General features: G+C 35.4%; 1 protein-coding gene across 2 annotated transcripts in view; it reads left to right on the forward strand.

Moving 5' to 3' along the window:
* The window catches only part of LOC131031064 (tobamovirus multiplication protein 2A), a 42,719-nt gene that overhangs the window by 17,292 nt on the left and 4,380 nt on the right, over window positions 1-21,047 (forward strand). The window lies entirely within an intron of this gene.

Consider the following 21,047-nt stretch of genomic DNA (forward strand, 5'->3'; position numbering starts at 1 on the left):
CTGCCGTTTACACGTTTCTAATTCTGGTTATTGTTTCTTGTTCGCTGATTGCTGTGATGGGTTGTTAGTCAATGCTGCTTTTCTGCCTTGGATCTTCCTCCATTTATATCTTGACGATTTCATGAAGAGAGGCACCCCTTTAGAAAGTGGCTGCCCTCTCAGCAAAGACGTGACTCTTCAAATCTGCCCTTTTTTGGAGTCTCTTCCTAACCGAACGTTGTCCTCCTTAATTGCACCTCATAATGACAAGTTATAATCTTCCATTAATTGCTAATTGAATGTTTGATGACTTCCTAATCGATGACTTCCTAATCGCTTGTTTGCAATCATTGTTCCTTAACGACTTACATGCTGTCTGATTTAACTTCACAAAATATTGTGAAGTCTTAAGGATTAAACAATTTTCTTGTTATTGTTATCTCCTTTGTAGTGGTGTTAATTAATCACTAATTGCTGCGATTTGAAAACTGTAATGCCCACTTCTACCCCAAGCGAACGCCACTAAAAAGTAGCAACGTTTTTTTTTTAACAACATACTACATAACTATTAAAAAAGATCATGATCATACTCACTATAACCTTCAACTGAAACTAAGGATAATAATGATTTTAATTTAAACAATACTCAACTAACAAACCTGTCGCTTCATTCCCGAGTTTTCTCTTCCCTGTATAGTACTTGGCTCAACTTGCCACACGTTCCTGCATACAAGTCTACACTACTAGATGCACAATATCAGATCTATCAAACGTTAGCTACATGTCTGACAAGATAAATCATAGTATTACTTAACTGGATCAATCATCTAGCAGTCTACCATTGAACTCACAAGGATAAACACATAACATTAGGAAGGAGTGGCAAGGCCAGACAAAACTAAAAGGAGCCAGACCTAAGGACCAGACTGAAAGTCTTGGGGGCTCATCGCAAATGGCCTTGCCTATGTGAATGCACAGAGATTTCGTAGTTCGACTTAAAAATCATATAAATTTATAAAAGCGTGTACGCAACCCTTTCTAGGGCCTCATACCCCAGCTAGTTTTCCTCATCGTCTGCCACCCACTTAGGTGAAATAGAGACGAAATCAGATAAATAGTTCTATTATATAGATTAGACAAACGAAGATCTCCTCTCAAGGATTTCACAAAGACAAATACAATTAACTGACGACATTTGATCATAGACCCAATGAATACTTAAGAAACATTACCTCTTGAGATACAATAACTTTAGGGTATTCCCCAATTGGAATTCACTTTGTTGATCATAATTTAGAAGGCACTAAATATAAATAAAGGAAATTAATGTTTGAAGCTTAGGTCTATACCAGGCACATGGATAGGTCCTCCCAAGAAAATCTATTCGGCTATATGACATACATTTGTCACTCTCATGCATTCATGATTGACTCTAAGCAAAGTTAACTCACCCTATGGGAGCTACAAAATCTGTATGATTACATAGTTGATCATCACTAACATCCAACCCTAAACATAAGCATACTCCCCCTAGAACAATAAATCTGTACAGGATACATAAATCTTGCATTGAGGATATAAAATGATTAAGTTTAGATTCCCCTTCCTGGTCATGTATACATCTTATCACTCTTAGACTGCATATGAATGTTATCTAGGGTATTAAGAGCACAATCTAACTATCTCGATGGTAAAAGTATGATTTAGAACTAGACCAATAAAATCATTGATATGGTACACAGATTGCATAATTTATGTTATTCAAACTGCTAAGAGATGACTGTCAAGAACATCTTTTTACACTAGAATTAACAATAACATATAACTAACCCCTCTCTCTCTTAATATAAACAATACATTCTTATTTATATAAGTAATAATCATTTTATTACAATCATTTTATTATAAGATAATATGTCCTCTATATGACATTCATGACACTAAAAGAATATACTTGTTTTGAACAAAACGAGTTAAAGAATATTCCAAAAGACTACATCCAACCTTTTTCAAATACTAGATTAACATTCAATCATACTTAAAAATTACCAATTCTTCCTTTCATTATAGGAAACCACAAGCAACAAGTTAAATTCTAACCATTATATACATACTTAATCTTTCAATGAAGTCTAATGTATTGACCTAACTCCTAAAGATATTTCTACCACTAACAAAATCTATGCTCATACTCTATCATAATTCTTATCATTTTACTAATGAGATGGTTCCCTTATATGACACCTTGGTATGGTTCTCACAATTTTTTTAATAAAGTCAATTTAATCAAATCTTCAATTTATGAATTAACATTATAATTAAAATATTTATGTAATAATATGAAGATCAAGAATGTGAACATTAAGGAGTTCAAAGCAATGATTTGAATACATATGATTGTTAATCTCTTTACTCAAAAACAAGATAAATAAAATTTCTATCCCCTATACATATCCATCATGCATATTCACATCTATCATCTATTTTATGAAATCTACCCAAAATTAATTATTATGATTCTATTTACTAAAATGAAAGGTCAATATGATTCTATTTATTATGATTTAAAATGAAAGATCAAGGAGATTTCTATTTTATGAAACATGCATATATCGAATACGAATTGCTTAATTTTTCACTCAAGACATAATAAAGATCTTAAGCACATCACTTTAAATATATAATTAAATAAATAAATAAATAAATAAATAAATAAATAAATAAATAAATAAATAAATAAATAAATAAATAAATAACTGGTTTATAACAAAAATAATACAATAAATAAGGACAAGATACCCTAACCCATATGCAACAATTGAAAACATAACATATTCAATAATTATAGAACGAAAACCCTAAAGATTAAATACCACCTCCCAAACTTTATATAACTACTTAACAGGAAAACCCTAATATCAAATTACAGCTTCCAAAGCTTTAGTAAATAACAAATCGTTGCACAGGAGGACAAACCATGCATCCAGATATTAAATTTGTATACGTTAATAATGGACAGATAGTTTAAAATCTAATCTCCTGTATTCCAAACTTTATCACATAAAAGAAATAACATTAACATATATATATTACATATAATCATGGCTAAAAGACAGAAAAGTAACCCAAATGATAGAACCCTAATATGCAGATGCATTCATTCAACCAAAACATTATAAATTAAATATACATGCACCGGAATCCCTAAACCTCTAAAACCATATACCATAATGAAATATTAAACCTGCCAAAGACATTGAATTATATATATACCAAAACTATGGAAGCTAAACCCCTAAAATCTGATTCGCACAGCCAAACATAACAATATATCATAATATTTGTCTGGCATAATATTTTATTGCCTGGCATTAAATTCCTTGGCTGGCGAAGTGACCTGACTGGCGAGACGACTATGGCCTGGGGCGTAGAGTTTTTGGTGAGGCGTGGGGGTTATACTCACCCCACCAATGCATTGGGGAAGGGGCTCCCACGGTGTGTGGGAGGTGAGACCACCCAGCATGGTCACCCTCCCCATGCAGGTGGGAAAAGAGTCCCATGCTGCGTGGCCACCCCACACAGGTCGTAACTCCCACCACCCCAACACAAAGACACCCTGCAGAAACATAGCGAAGGGAGGAAATGAAAATTACAGTTTGGCAGGCAAAATAAACTATAATGCGAACATACGTGTATATATATAATGGCTGTTGGTAAATTGATATAAAATAACAGTTTAAACACCCTCGTCTCTAGATTTAGTTTTGATAAAAAGAATAAAAGTCTGGTTTGGACTCATTTTGTTGCCAAAGTGTTTACTCGGATCAAAGATAGATATAACTCAAAGAATCCTTTTACTCAAATGAAGCAAAATGTTTTAAATTGCTTATACGACAGTCTGCGAAATACTGAACCAGCATATACACATGAAACGAACCAACCATGGAATGCTTACAGATGAAATTTCATTTCAACTATTATACATCTACAAGATTAGCACTCAACAAACATTACACAGGAGATAAAAGGATCCTACCCCAAATTGCAACACCCAAAGAGTCTGACAATGAGGTCTCTGCAATCCGTTAACCTGGCAGAATTCTCCCATCTCCAAATCTTCACGCCAATTTTTTTTTTCTCCTCAGAATGCTTCCGAGAACTATATAAAATTTCCCCAACCGTCATAACCATTCTTTTACGTTAATTAAACCATTACATATTAATTTGCCATTAACATTAACTTTTAAATTTTATATTATCAAATTAATTTAATAAACCTTAATTAATTAATTGTATCAAAGTTTAAACTATTAATCTTTATTTAATAAATTTAATTAATTGATTACGTTTGTAGATTATATCGTTATTAAAGTTACACATATTCATATGCCTATATATTATTTGCTTAATTTGTTTAATATATTTAAATCTAATTATTTTTACATCCAATCTCAGAGGATGGATCAGGGAGGGGCGTTACAACTATGGTAAGTCATGAAGGGTATTACCATGGTTGAACTACTTGCGACTCGGCTCGACTCGCCAAGCCCTTGGAAAAAAAACTCGGGGAAAACTCGGAAAAACTCGGCGAAAAACTCTGCAACTTAAAACCACGCTTAAACTTAGTAAAAAATGCATTTTTTTTGCAAAATTTAATGAGAAGATGCATCCAATGAGTCAATAAATGATAACACAAAAGAAACAAGCTGATTCTAGATATATTTAAATGCAAAGTGTCTACAAAATCACATCCTCATGAGGAATGCTGATGGCTGGAAGCAAAATAGTAAATAGTTTTTGTAAAACCAAAATTAAATGCATCATTACAAATTACAATTACAACTTTCTCTTCCCAGCTCTAGCTAAAACTATTTACTATTCCTCTTCCTCTTCCCAGTTCTGAGGGTGAGAAAAAGAGGGGTAGAGAGATAGGTCTAGATCTTGGTGGAGATCTACAAACGCGCAATATTTGAAATTTCATCATTCATATTGATAGTTTCAAACTTTCAACTCTAAAATGTATAATACCAAGATTTCTTCAATGTTAATAATGTTGTTATATGGAGCCTAATCAGACTTGGAGGTTAAATTTTCCCTACTTCCATCAACGCAGTTTCCCCCTATATTTTTCGACAAGGGTTTGGGGACAGCGCCCCCAAGTTGGGGTCAAGGGGCATCGCCCCTTGCGGGGTCAAGGGGCAGCGCATAAGAAAGGAAAAAGACATATTGAAATGCCATTTATACTTAAATGTTATATTTCATGTGTATATTCTAATGAAGAGAATGAAACTGACCTGAAAAAAAAAAATGATAATTTTTTGTGTTTGGGCCTCTTTTTTTAGTTTGCCCAAGTTTTTTAAAGAAACTCACCGAGTTTTTGCCTGGCGATTGCTCGGTGAGTTTTTTGCTGCGAGTTAAAGTCATAAAAACTTGCAGAGCTCAAAAACTCGGCGAGTTTTTTGCTGCGAGTTAAAGTCATAAAAACTCGCAGAGCTCAAAAACTCGGCGAGTTTTTGAAACTCGCCGAGTACTCTGTGAGTGTGTCATCTATGGGTATTACGATATCCCTAAGATAAATTGTGGACTATCAATGTATGTATTATCCATATATGATGGGGGATGACAGTCTACCCTTCTCAAAATTGTTTATCCTCAAGCAATGAAAGGAGATAGGGTGTAAGACAAATCCTAAAAATGGCTTTTGGCCTCTGCACCTTTTTGAATTTCTATTTCACAATTCAACTTTCGTTGCGCTACTCTGATATTATCATAAGTCCATTTGAACAATTTAATCAAGGCATTGAAGATTTGTAGTGTAATTTTATTGCAAGCGAAGGTTTCCATGTCCTAAATTTTTAGAGTATAATTTCTATTTATTTTTTTATTTTGTACATGTTGCAATAGTGTATTAGCAGATTTGTTTGACCAAGAATTATTTTTATTCTTGAACGGATTGGCTATATGAATATAACAAATATGAGTCAATCTTAGTTGATGAATCAATTCACTAAGTTAATGATTGAAAGTGGGACTTGTTATATCAAGTGTTAGTTGGAAGTGTTTACAGAGGATCTTGGCCTTATTGAGGCCATAAAATAGAGCTATATATAGTTTTGGTAGAGATTTTTCTCACTAGAGAGATTGATATAACTCCTCCTTAAGGTCCTTATATTTGTAACTTAGTATTTTGAGTTAATTGAATTGTGAAGCTCATTGTCCTCAATGATAATTAGCAATTCCTTTGTGGGAATCTATCTTGCCAAATTGTGTTTTGGGGTTGCTTCCTGTAATATTCCCCTTAAATTGTTTTTGGTTTTCCAATGAGATTTACAAACAATCACAATAACCCGTTAAGGTTAGAATAAAGAAATCCAATCAACTGAAGGGAACCCTCCACTTTCTGATCATCGAGAGCCCAAACTGGGAGGGTGAGAGCATACAGTGATAGGGGATCGTTAGATGCAAATCTGAGATGCTGATTACAATACTAGGCGGCAAGCCAGCCCCTTCCGCTTATACAACGGGTAATGAAAAATCCTAAAATCACTTGGCGGTAAACCAGCCAAGGACAATACAAACAACTGGAATGAGCAATCACTCTACCGCTTATGCAGCGGGAGGACTAAAATGGAGATTACTATCAACTCCACCGCTCATTCAGCAGGAGGACATTATTACAAACAAAGATAGGCGGCATGGCCAGCCTCTTCCACTTATGCAGTGGGAAATACAGATAAGTTGCAGCAAGAATGATTGATCAGTACTACTAAAACAATCTTACAAAAAGAGATAAAAGATTAGAGAAGAGGTTTAATGCTGATCCCAAGCAAAATTCTTCCAAAATCACACAACATAAAACACTACTGCTGTTCTAATTTGGCAAGCTAGAAACACACTGTCCAGCCACTACCGGAAACACCAAAACACTCATAACTTTCTCAAAACTATCCGGAATCGCATCAAATCAAAAGAAAACGATAGATATAACATAGGCGTCCAACATAGAAACTCAAACCTGCAACACCGGAGACTAGAAAGCAGCTGCACACATCCCAAGACAGACAGGAAAGGGGGCGGTACAAAAGAAAGTTCGATCTGCTCCTAATAATCAGAATCCACACCAAAAACCACGCCAAGTTGGAAGAATGGTTGCCTTCCCAGTACGCTTCCAAAGAGTCGATACCCAAAATGATGGGTCGCAGAGGTAGGGAGATACGAGCAATTCTTCACTTCAGCCACACCAAACCAGCAACTCCAGAAAACACACCACACACTGAAAATGTCACAAGAATACACCACTCAGCTAGGTACTATGTCTCAAGTACGAAACTGGCAATACTAGGGAGCCACACTCCAAAGCTTCAAGTTCAATCGCCAAACCGGCAGCATAACGATGCAATTTTTCAAGATATCCAAAATGAGAGCCCAAGGCTCTTATTTATAACTTCATGCTCCACCAAATTCAAATGCAAATGGCGACCAAACTCAACTCAAACTCTTTTCATTTCATTTCATGTCTTCACCTAACATGGCGCCCACTTCCCTTCTTCCTAGGCAAAGTTCGAACTTTACCTTTGGTGACAATTTTGCAACATAAAAATAATATAACATGAGATGTTTTATCGTCCCCTATCGCCACCAAATTAACGCCATTGACTTAGGAAAATAACAACATTGATATCAGATAATTATTTTTCCTTAAGTCATCCTCAATACACTTAATCAGTAAATACAAATATTTAAATATTAAACCTTAGGACAAAGAAATAATATATAATTAAATCACTTACGACTCCAATATTGATTATTAACAAAACCAAGATGAAGCTGAGCAAAGAAGACCACTGAACTGCTGCAAGATCAGGACCCTGTCCAAACTGCCAAAAATAGAAATGCTCCATACTGCCACTTACTAAAAATAGTAAGTCATGAAATACTCCTCCGAAAAGCATGATCTTCGCACCCAGAGAAAGAGCTTGGAAAACTCAGTAAGACAACATCATCCAATCAGCCAAACCCTAACTTACTAAAAATAGCAAGTTCTTACTTCATCAAAGAATCCAATGCATGTTATGCCATCGAGGAGTTCATAAAAAACTCAGAAGGAAATCATAAATAGAACTGAAGAATTCCCTCCTGATAAACCCTAAAAAGCTTGTGCAGAACTCCACCAAAGTCGGAAACTCTAATTTCCCTTTCCACATAGCCTACGGGTCCCCGGGATAGGCCAATGGACCACTGAAAGCACATCATTGAGAAGGGGACATTACACTTCCTCTTTATACTTGAACTGTATTTATTAAGTTTTGTTAATGCTTTGAGGGATTAGATACTTTTAAACCAAACCTCTAGTAGTGAGAGTTATCTGTCCTCTAAGCTAATAACATTCTTTCCAAATGATATTATTGGAATGAGTCTGACTGCGATATCTCACTGTTATCAACTATCTCTTGTTCCTTGAACGTTGACCTTTTCATATAATTTTATGTTCACTTTGGCCTTGAGAATTTGATTCGTGAAGGTTGTCCACCATGAACTCATGTTTAGTAATTTCAATCAATGTCTTTCCGTGTAAAAGTTCATACAACTTAATTATCCTAGACACTGTATGGTGCACTAGAGATGTACATTATTTGCTATGCCATAGAAATTGACTTTTGTTAAGGGCATGCCTTCATACTGGTCATACAATGTTTTGATTTGTCGCTTTTGATATAATATTAAAGAGTTGGTAGTCAAGTCCATTCATAAATACAACAGACTGAGATGAGCATATGACAGTTTCGTGTAAAGCATGAGGGCCAGATTAGTATCAAGCTTAATAGACTATGGTAGTCAAAAACATGTTACAGGTTTATGCTAAAGGATATGATTTATCATCTTGCAATCAATGATAGATCTACCAAATTGAACACTGGAATGCATTTCCTTTCATATTTTGTGGCAACTTATAGGCCAATTTACCATGCTCATTAAGTTCTTACATTATCACTTTTGGTGTTTGGGCATTTGTATTCTCACACATGTTTCCTTCTCACCCTTTTGCATTTTCCTTATTGATTTTCATGGCATTCTTATGTTCAACAAGCCCTATGTTGCTTTTACTCAGGCCTTACCAATGTTATTCGGGGGATTGTGAGACTCATGTTTGCAGAAAGAAGGGTTTTGATAATCTAAAACATGCATCCGATTTTAATTTGAATGCAAGAATATAGCTCTTGAAACATTTATAAGTACTCATAATACACTCGTGGAATAAACTTGTTTGGAGACGCATCAACATGTAGTGCACCCATGAAGTAACCGTGCTGAAAACATTATCAATCAAACACGTAAAGCATGAATTATTCACTTGAATACTAATAAGGCATGAATCATACACACGAATACATGTAGAGCATGAAGTATGCACCCAAATACACAATGCGTAAAGCAGATGAATACACATAAGACATTCATCATACACATGAATACTTTTGAATGTATGCAAGGCATGAATCGTAGGTGTAATGTGTAAAGCGTGAAGTGTACACAGGAATACACTTAAGGTGTGAAAAATACACATGGCGCATAAGAATGAATTCACTTAAGTCATGAAGCATACATGTGAATACATGAAGCTCATAAAGCATGAAGTATGCACATGAATCTACTTAAGTTATAAAGCATACACGAGTACACATAGTGCATAAAGCATGAAGTACACACATGAATTCAATTAAGTCATGAAGCATACACGTGAATACACGTAGTACATAAAGCATGGAGTATACACATGAATTCTCTTGTCGCGGAGCATAAACGTGCATGCATGTAGCGCATAAAGCATGAAGTATACACATGATGTGAGCATGCTTGTATCAGGCACAAAGTGGTTAAAGACACATACATATAGAAATGCAATGTTGGTCGATTCGATTTTATTTTTGACCTACTTAAGAAGAGGGCTAAATAGTTAACCCTAATGGTGGTTAAGTAGGTTTGTCTTGCAGGCTGGCAGGAACGTTGCTTTGGTACCATTTGTAATGTCCCCTTTCAGATTTACCTTAGATTCCACCCTAGAACCACAATTGCAACAAGTTAGGGTTAGAGTTAGCTTCCTTATCAAGTAAAATATCTTCTTTAAACAATAAGGGCTTGGATCTAGATCCTGCAACCATGACCAAGGATTCACATACACATATATCTCTCCCATTATTAGGCTTAGATAATAACATATAATAATCTTTAAATCAATACATACAATATCTATATTACTTCTTACTATTCAAACAAATTAGGGTATGGGGGAACAAGCATGATAGGTCCGCTCCAAGCCATCTCACACTTAGCCCAAGAGAGGAACTTTGGCCCTCTTGGCCTCGATGGCAGGCAACATGGACATCCACTCGGGTATCCTACCTAGTGTGGTGCTTGTACCTGCTTTCTCTAGCCATGCTTCATCTTCTAAGATTAATAACCATCATTATAGAGTCGGAGAGGAGATCGTAGTGGAGGTTCCTTGATTGCCCTATCTAAGCCCAAGGGCAGAGCTTTGGTCCTCTTGGCCCCAATGGCAGGCAACATGGACATCAAGTCGGGGAATCCTACCTAGATGGCAATCCTCATGATTTCCCCCTTCCTTACACCTCCTTCCTTCTATACATGATCGGGGTTTACAAACAGATTTATTAATCATACATGCAATTTATATCTAATCATACATATATGTATATAAGAAATAAATATTGACAATTAATGCATGAGCTAGAAATATACCACAATAGCTATTATTCAGATTATTAGATGTTGATTATAATAGGTCTGAATCAGATTAGTGAGAAACTGATCCTAAGTGTGTGTCTGCTATTTACATGTTTTGGTTCTGATTATTGTTCCTTGTTTGCTGATTGCTGTGATTGGTTGTTAGTCGCTGCTGCTTTTCTACCTTGGTTATTCCTCCATTTATATCTTGATGTTTTCATGTAGAGACACCCCTTTAGAAAGTGGTTACCCTCTCAGCAAAGACGTGACTCTTCAAATCTGCTCTTTTTTGGAGTCTCTTCCTAACCAAACATTGTCCTCCTTAATCACACCTCATAATGACAAGTTATAATCCTCCATCTCCATCCATTGCTAATCGAATTTTTGATGACTGTATAATTGCTTGTTTGAAACCATTGTTCGTTAATGACTTACATGCTGTCTGGTTTACCTTCACAAAAAAATGTGAAGTCTTAAGGATAAGATGATTTTCTTGTTACTGTTATCTCCTTTGTGGCAGGGTTAATCAATCATTAATTAACCACCAAAACTAGTAAGATTGAAGAGGGTTTCCATCCTTAACAACTCCTGGAAAAACTCAGTTGTTCATTTCGACAACATCTCCTTAATGTGCTAACTTTGAATACGAGAAATGAGAGCCAAAACTCCAATTTATTGAGTCTAAAGGGAATCGAGGCATTATAAAATTCAAGAGTATTTTATTTTCCCTTGAAAAATCCCCCATAACGTTTTAAAACAACTTAAGTCCCCCACATCTGCTAAGTGTCCTACTTGGGGAACAAAAAATCACCTTTTTAATATTTGAACACTAAAGTGAATAATAAAATGTCCTCTTATTACTTTAGTACAAATAAAAAACTCACTAAGACATCGAATATGAAAACTGATCATATCGGAACATAATAGTGTTGAAGGATGAAATCTAAGTTACCGATTTGGGTATGGGTACATATACGGATATAGATTCAGGTATGTGGGTACGACAATTTTTTCCTCGGGTATGGGTAAGGGTGTTGGTACATCTGTACACACATGTATATATTTAATATAATAATATATAAGTAATACATTTGAAATTTTAAAATGAGTAATAAAATAATATTAATATACTAAAATAATAAAATAAATATATAATAATAAATAGAAAATGTACTTAATACTAATAATAATATATATATATATATAAATAATAAATAATGAAATATGTTTAAAAATTCAATTAAAAATATTATTAATATATAGTAATATAAAGAATAGATAAATTATGATATAAGTTTAAACTTTAATTTTAAATATTTTAAAATTTTACATTTTAACAAATAGCTTGTAAACCAAAATAATAAGTGAAAAAACACAATTGTAAATAGATGTGTTGAAATTATAAGTGATAAACAACAATTATAAATGTCTATATTTTAACATCTATCTCTATACACCAAGTTTAACAAGACATGGAAGCAATTATATTGGAAGGGAAAGTTTCGGTGATGGCAGAGGGAAGGAAGATATAGAGGCATTGATAGAGGCAAAAAAGACAGATGAATTTTCAGCCTGAAATATAAAACACAATTTTTTTTGGATCTACCAAATTCGGTTTGAATCCAAGGCCGGACCCACACTGGACCTAGACCTGGATCGAACTCGAACCAACACTTGGGCTTTGGGAGTCTAATCCAATATTAGAGGTGAAGATTGATGCTGAAATGAGCATTGACTATAAATAGTAGTGTTCTCGAATGATTGATTACAAAACCAAAAGGATTGGTGCCAAAACATGCACGTTTATTAATAGCCATGTTCTCCAAGGATTGAGGAGAACAAACCGAGTAAAACCCAGGACGCTACAAAGAGTGTTGTCATAAACTAGAGCACCAATTGAACTCCAAACCATCACCCAATGCCACAAAATCCCCGAAATTGAGCCAATGCTCCCAAAACAAGGTGAAAAAATGGGCACATTATATAACTCTTCTCGATTGGTAGATGGAATGATTGTGAATGAATGTGATCTGATTGGACCAACAATTTGTGTGTTCTCTCCACTTGGCATCCTCCAGATTTATATGAATTCGTCAAGATGTGGGTGCTAGAAGTCTCTTGGCTTGCTTCCTCCTTCTAACTTGATTTCTACCAATGCTTGGAGCTTGAAATCGAAACAATTACTTAGATTAGTTCAATTACAAACCCTGTTTGGATTCACCAAGACAAAGGTAGGGTTTTCGTCCTAATCACGAGAATGCAAGTGAAGGTTTTTCATTCTTTTGCATTGAAAGTTGAATTCCAACAATTCACTCCAAAAATCTAAGTCCAAAAATGATGATCCAAAAAATGAAATAGGAACTTCCTTTTATACCTATTGAAAATAGGTCTTAAGGTCCCAAATTTTGGAGCCTCAAATGTGAATTCAAATTTTGCCTTATTTTATTTTATTATTTACATTTTATACTGATTTGTTATAATCGAAATGAAGCCAGCCATGATTTAAATTGAGTCTACTTGTGGTGCTGACTTGTAGGAAATTATTATAGATATATATTTATTATTATAATATTATATTACTATTAGTGTAGTGTTCATATTAAAATAATCTTAGTTTATCCCCTTTGTACGGAGGGGACATGACAATAGTGCCCCCATATTTTTAGAGCATGAGCAACATCCCCAAGCTCCAAATCATGGGTGAAATTATAATTCTTTGTATATTCCATAATTACAAAAGGAGACGAAAGTGCCTTAAATAGAGATTACAAGAGGATCTTTCCATAGTGGAAATGATCAAGAATAGAAACACAAAAGATAGAAAGGAAACTTCCTAAAACGAACTAAAAAAATACTAAATAAATGACTGAGATGACCATTATAGAAATATTACAATATTATATTAATACCTTCCCTTAATGGTCATCCTATTAACTACCCTATAGAAGATGTGACATAATCAGTAGGTCATTTGGCCACAAATGCATAGAAGGCTGTCTCCTTCTCCTCAAAAAGCTTTGCGACATGAGTTTGTTGTTGAGACGCTCCCTGGTTGGGCTTCTGATCAGCCAACCACTTTCTGCAGAACTTCTTCATATGACCAAGAAATGGAAACCACCTCTCCAATAGGATGTTGGGTAGTGAAGCCATCCCTCCCTTTATCCAGATACATCAAGAACCTCTCAAAAAAGACTTTGATTTGTGCTGACAAAAAAATCGGCGAAAAATTGAAACCACGATTTTGTGGAAAAATCGGCAAACCCTTGATACGATGCTGAAATTACACACAATTTTGTGAAAAAATCGGCAAAAACCTTCGTTTGGTGGAAAAATAGTAAAACCCCATGATCACATTTTTTAGGAAAAAGTCATGCAAATCTCTTACATTATTTTTTGTGAAAAAAATTAGAAAACCTAAAAAACAACAACACCCTTCATGATTTTTAAATCAGAAAACCATTTGGTAGAGAAAGAACCCATGAATAGAATGACAACCAAAAACCCTTTAGGGAAATGCCTTCAAAAATCTTTAATAAAATCCTTCTGAAAATCTCTCATGAAAAATTTAGGACAAAACCACGATTTATTTAAAAAATCATCAAAACTTCTGATTTTTTTTTGAGGTAACAACACTACCACAATTTTTCATAAAAAATCCTAAAAAACTTTCGGGAATAAATTTTAGGTATATAGCCACGATTTTTTTTCAAAATTCGTCAAAAAGACTTAACCTGCTTTGATACCATGAAATGATAATTCTTTGTATAGTTGATAATTACAAAAGGAGACGAATGCCCCTTAAATAGAGATTACAAGAAGATCTTTCCATAACGGAAACCATCGAGAATAGAAACACGAAAGAAAAAAAGGAAACTTCCTAAAACTAACTAAAGACGAAAAACATAAAGGGAAGTTTCTAAATACTAACTAAATGACTAAGATGACCATTATAGAAATATTACAATATTATCTTAATAATGGGTTGTATAGTTTTTTTCATTTTCTCTGTCTTTTTTTACTTGTAAGCTACAACTCAATTATCTTGGACCAAAATCCCTCCTAATCCTTTTGAATAGGCATCATTTCACACCGTGAGCTGACCATTCAGATCTAATATATTCCAAATTCTTGTGGTCAGTTTTCAGTTCAAAAGGGTTTATCTAATAGGTATATGCCTCCATATTTTTAGAGCATGAGCAACATCCGCAAGCTCCAAATCATGGGCTGTATAGTTTTTTTCAGTCTTTGTCTTTTTTTTTTATTTACTTGTAAGCTACAACTCGATCATCTTGGACCACAATCCCTCCTAACCTTTTTGAAGAGGCATCATTTGAGACTGTGAACTGACCATTCAGATCTGGTATTAGGGGATTGGAGTAGATATGAGCAGCCTTTTCAACATTTGAAAATTTCAAAATAATTCTCACAACCATCTGCCCAAACATCCTTTTTCCCTTTTCTTGACTAGGAAGTGATATGATGTGTTTTCTTGGAAAAGTTATTTATAAACTTGCAATAATAACCTCTCAGGTCTGAAGCTTCTTATGTCTGGAACATTCTGAGGAGCAGCTCACTCAATGATTTCCTTCATCTTTTTGGGGTCAATTGATATCCCCTCTTTGGAAATAATGTGACCCAAATAGTGCACCTTTTCTTGAAAGGAGGAGTGCTTTGACAACTTGCCAAAAAGTATGTGTTTTCCCAATATTTGAACTACTTACCTCAAATGGCATTTATATATTTTCATATTCCTTGAATAAGTTATTATGCCATCAATAAACACAAGGACTAACTGATTTAGATAATCCCTAAAGATGCTTTTCATGAGGTTGATAAATGCAAAAGGTTCTTTTGTTAAGCCAAATGGTAAACCTTTGAACTCATAGTGGCGATACTTTGTTCTAAAAGCTATTTAATGTATATATGTTACCGGTTTTTGTACAGATCCTGGTTTGGGTTTGTAGATTCAGTATGTGGATCCAGCAAAATATTTTTGGGGGCTGCGTTTATTTTGACTTCATCCATACAAAAACCATGTAAATATCATTAATATATATATTTACAGCAGAAACAACATACATGTTTCGTAGTATTTTCTATTTTTGTGTATAGAAATATTTATAAACCATATACAATGTTTATTAATTAATATATTATATAATATATGGTTCTTGTCTAAACTTTATTGACTTGACCTGCCTTAAAGTGTGCACTTGGACTTTAGCTTATTTAAAAGGATGTCATCAAAGAAGGTTGGATGCCAGAGTTGACTTGAGCATTCTTACTTGTTGCTGCTTCTGCTACTATTTTCTTGGATTTATAGCACCCAACTCCTTGTATTAAAATCACCTGACTTGAAAGTAAGCCTGATAGGTGAGAGGGTATCAGGCAGATTTGAAATGCCAGAAATGGAGAGGAGTGAAACAGTGATTCATTCTAGTAGGAATGGTGACTGTAGTAGATTGGATCTGACGTCACGATTGGAGGTGCTTGCTGGCCTGGGACTGAATCAATGGGAGTCATGGGCTTGAGAGCTTATTGATCATAAATGGATTATTCACTCGGCTGGGAAGAAAGAAATGAAAAGGCCTGACAATAATATAGTATTTTAAAAAATGCTAGATCCCTGCCACAGAATCCTGAATCCAGTATGAACTGTACCCAGATCTGGCAGCTTGATCCCTGAATCTGGTAATATAGATGCACATCATCATCCTTTATCTGTAGCTGACGATATCCAGAAAACAAATCAATTTTTGAGAACACTGCTGCCTCTTGCATTTGATCAAAAAGTTCTTCAATTTAGGGCAGCAAATATTTGTTCTTTATTGTGGCCTTATTATGCAAACTGTAATACATGCAGAGCTGAAGGTGTTCCATCTTTCCCCTTTACAAAGAGAGTTGGTGAACCCCAAGGCAACCCACTTAATCTTATCAGAACGTTATCCAGTACCTTATTAAGTTGTACTGCAAGCTCTTGGAAATCTGTAGTGTTCATGCGATTTAGAGCTCTAGATATAGGTGCAGATTTAGGCACAATATCTATAGAAAAATCAAACTCCCTCATTGGAGGCATTCCTAGAAGTTCCTTACAGACAATGTCCCCTAAATTCATAAAAGTGGGTAGTTTAATTAGATGCATCTACTATGCTTATTTGTACAGAAAATTGTACACACCCTTTCTAGCAGCTTTTTTAAAACAGTAGAGAAAATATAATTTTCACTTGCCAATTACTTTGTAGCGTTTGAAGGACTACAAGATTGATTTGCTCATATAGGCAACGAACCTTTTGTTCTTTCTAGTCTATTTCAACTATATGCCTTTCCAGCCAGTCCACGTACATGCCTATGAATCATGATCATATGATAGGAATGCAGAGGCAAGACTAAGAGGTTCACTAAGGTTTGAATTCACCCTGCCTCTACTTCTAGCTTCTCTACCCCTTATTTTATTTTCTGTTATTTGCCTGTGCCTAACTTGACACTACCTCCTTTCAGAAGATTTGCAGTTTGCAGACCACATTTCTTTACTACCTTAGGAGAAATAAAGCAATTTGAAGCTCCAGAATCTACAAGAATCAAAATAGAGGTTCGTTTATTCACCTAGAAGCTCTAATAGAAATAGTTGAAGATCCTCGTTTGATTATCAAAGGCCTGTTTGGACTAGGTTGATTATCAATGATCATCTGTGTTCCACGGTGTTTTGGGGATGGGGATGGGGATGGGTGGATGGTAGAAGACATGTTTTCGGGACGTCTCCTAGAAGGCCATTTTTAGGGGAAGACAGGGTACGGCGATATAGATATTTTTAATATATATATATATATATATATATATATAGAGAGAGAGAGAGAGAGAGAGAGAGAGAGAGAGAGAGAGAGAGATGTCAATAACTGATAACAACAATATCATTTGTAAATAAATCGTGAGGGTAGTAGTACAACAGTATAATAAATTTCAATAAACCATTATAACAGCTGTCTCAAACATCAAAAAACCATGGTCTATCAATATCCAAAAGTCTCAAACATCTATCTAGAAATCTCAAACATCAAAATACAACACACTATGAAATTAAGCCTCATTCGAGCTATCAATATGCAAAGACTTAGAACCATTTGAGTCACTATCACCCTTTAGTAGAAGTGGATCATCCAATGGTAGCTCAATCAGTCCTGGTTATTGGGTTATCGTTTTGTTTGGTTTTAACTCTTTATGTCATTTTAGGGTTCCTTAGTGGTTTAGAAGGCCTTGTGCCCCCCTCCATAGACCAATAGATGCAAAGAAAATTAAAAAAAAAAACTTTTTTTGTTTTTGTTTTTGTAAGCTTGGAATCATTCCTAGCCGTAGGGAATGGCTAGCTGTTTTGGGGACGGGGGGACGCCAAGAGGATGTCCCCTTGCCGTCTCGGGTATGGCGAAACATGCCCAAATGGATGGGGGATGTTTCTTGGGATTTTTGGTCAAGCGGCGATGGCAAGGGGACGTCCCCTTGGCATTCCCCCATCCTGGAAACAACAAGGGATGGGGATGTTGGGTTTTGGACACACACGTTGAGAGTCTCTTGCAAGCCAACCCTTTAGGTCATTGTGCCCCAAGTGCCTCTCTCCTCCCTTGCTAAGCAAAGAAAGTGGGAACCTCTTCTTTGTAGGCATGGGACACTTGTCTATCTTTTCCATTTGCCTCCCATTGTTTGTAGGAGTGTGTTCTTAGAGTAGTCAAGTATGCTGCCCCAAACCCTCGCTAGTTTTTGGCAGGACTGCTGGGACTCAAGTTGGTCTTCCCACTAGTTTATATCATTTTATCTTGTGTTTAAACAATTTGTGCACTGAAAGCGAAAGCTACGTTGCCAATATGTAAGTCTCCTTTGCCAATATGTAAGTGTCCTATTTGAAGTGTTTGTAGCTGCAAAGCTAGCTTTGGCATATGATTGATACTCTTACCTTCAATTTTGCAGTGAAGCCTAAATAGTTTTTGCATTTTGAAGTACGTTTGTCACCTAGATGACTCTTATTTCTTGAGCTAACATGCAAACCATGTACAATTGATGAGAAGGGTCCAAATAAAGACGGAAATGAAAAATTAGTTAGAAAGCAGTTTTGTTTTAGTGCGACTCCCGCTTCAACCAAGAACAAGAAGTGGCTGTTCTCTTTGTTGTTTTAGGAAAAAGTTTCTTTGGGGTCATTCACTTCTTTGCTATTATGGCCCTTGTATTTTTAATTTTTTTTTTTTGTCATGGGGTCCATGCCATCATAGATTTCTCCCAAACATAATGGATTTGTATTAGCAAATTTTGTTCATATTCATGATGGGCTCAATGAAACTCAAGATGCAGTCCTCATGAACTAACCAATCATCATCCGGAATGAATGGTTTGACCTTTTAGGCCCTTTGTGAGTTTGATTACCTCGACACACTTCATTATGACCATGCTGTTCAATGCCTCTCACGACTTCACTAGTCTTTCAAAAATCATTGTGTGTGATGTGAAATGAGTTTCAATAAGCTAATGTAGTGAAAAAAAAAGTTAACAAATCAAAATTCAAATAATTGAATATTATAAGTTAATTTTGATAAATATTGAAATTTCATAAATTTATCTTCAACAATTATAAATTGGAGAAACTCTTGAAGATGCTTGTGACATATGATGGTTTGTCATGAACTTTTGAATCTCCACACCCTTAGTGTATATAATTTTCACCCATTTTATTTGAGTGCCAATCTTTTTGATCACTAAAATATGGTACATGGTGTCTAAAAAATGTTCTTGTACTTGTTATGTTGCATTTTTTGCTATGGACAACATTCTCAACAACCACCATTTCTATGGACTCCATAAGGATTTTGGAAATGAAGTTTGCAACCTTTCATTGCCCCTCACAATCAACCGCCTTAAAAAACATTGGCCCTTTAGGGGACATTGTAATGATTATTATTAAAGGCTAGTTTATGAATCTTTTCATCCATTAGGAATTTTTGAATGGTTTTATTGATGTCTCTACAAAAGCTTTTTATTTTGCCAATATGGTGGTGCATGCTTTGTCATACTTGGGACTCATGTAACCAAAGGGTGTTTGATTGATTGTTGTCGCTGTTTCTTGCCAATATGGTGATCTCACCAAGTTGAAAGGAAGACTATTGGCATAAATGCAATGTGCAATGTGTTCATTTGCATTGCCCCATACCTCATTCTGAAATACCTTCTCCAATGGGCCTTGTTCGTAGGAAAAATAGAGGGAACTTCTTGTTTAGATGGTGTCTTCAAAAATCACAGTTAAAGGAGACATTGTAGGTGGGTTCTTTAATCCTTTCTTTGCTAAAGGCTGAGATCGTGTTCTCTAATATATGCCGCCATTATTTTGTTCCTTTGGCAACCTCCCTTGAAAAACTCTGATTCCTAGGTTGGTCATAGCACATAGGTGAGCTTTCACTTGACTATATGAGCTTTTATATTTGATCCAACATTGACTACAACGCTGAAGACAACACCACCTGTTGTAAGTTGTTCACTCGTTGTAACATATTTCCATAGATATGATGCTTGATCATATTTGAAATGTCTACCCTTCTTTGGGGCCATTGGACTTGAAGTGGTAGCCATTTTGAATAGATTGCTGTTATAAGAAATTTATCAAAAAAAATGAAAAAGTAACCTTTATGATGCATGTAAACTTAGTAAAACTTGTCTTTGAGGCCATTGAAGTTGAACTAGTAGCCATTTTGATACATAGAAACATAATAAAACTTGTCCTTCTCTTCAATGGCTGTTTGTTTCAAACCCTCTTGCTGCTCCACTTTTTTTCCTCTCATACAAATGATCAAATGAGTCAAAATGTTTTGCCTAATGACTTCTAGGGCCACCTAGGAGGCAGAGGCCCACAAAACAGTTAAAAAAATGCTTTTTTTGCAACTTGAAAGTGTTTTTTTAAAAGAAGGCCGCTTGATGCTGGGGACATCCGGCTGTCCTCAGGACAGTCGGGGGACGTCCCAGGATGACGAGATGCCCTTGGTATCAGGGGATGATGTTTCCCCTGATTTCCAAATATTTTTGCGAAAAAAGGGGATGTCCCCTGGCCGTCTCCACATTCCCAGGACATCCCTAGTATGGGGATAGGGTTTTTAGTACTGGGGACACGTCCCCGGGTTTCGTAGATATTAAGTTGCACTAGAGAAATGTGGTTAAAAGATTCCAGTCTAGAATAAGCTCTTTTTTATTTTCATTCAGTCGCACTCAAGTTCATGCACCAGATATGCTCATGTTTTGAAGCCTGGTATTGTAGCCAACGATAAAACCTAAGGCTATATTAGTACACACATTTGTAG

This window comes from Cryptomeria japonica, chromosome 4 (assembly GCF_030272615.1).
Source record: "Cryptomeria japonica chromosome 4, Sugi_1.0, whole genome shotgun sequence".
Classification (NCBI taxonomy): Eukaryota; Viridiplantae; Streptophyta; class Pinopsida; order Cupressales; family Cupressaceae; genus Cryptomeria; species Cryptomeria japonica.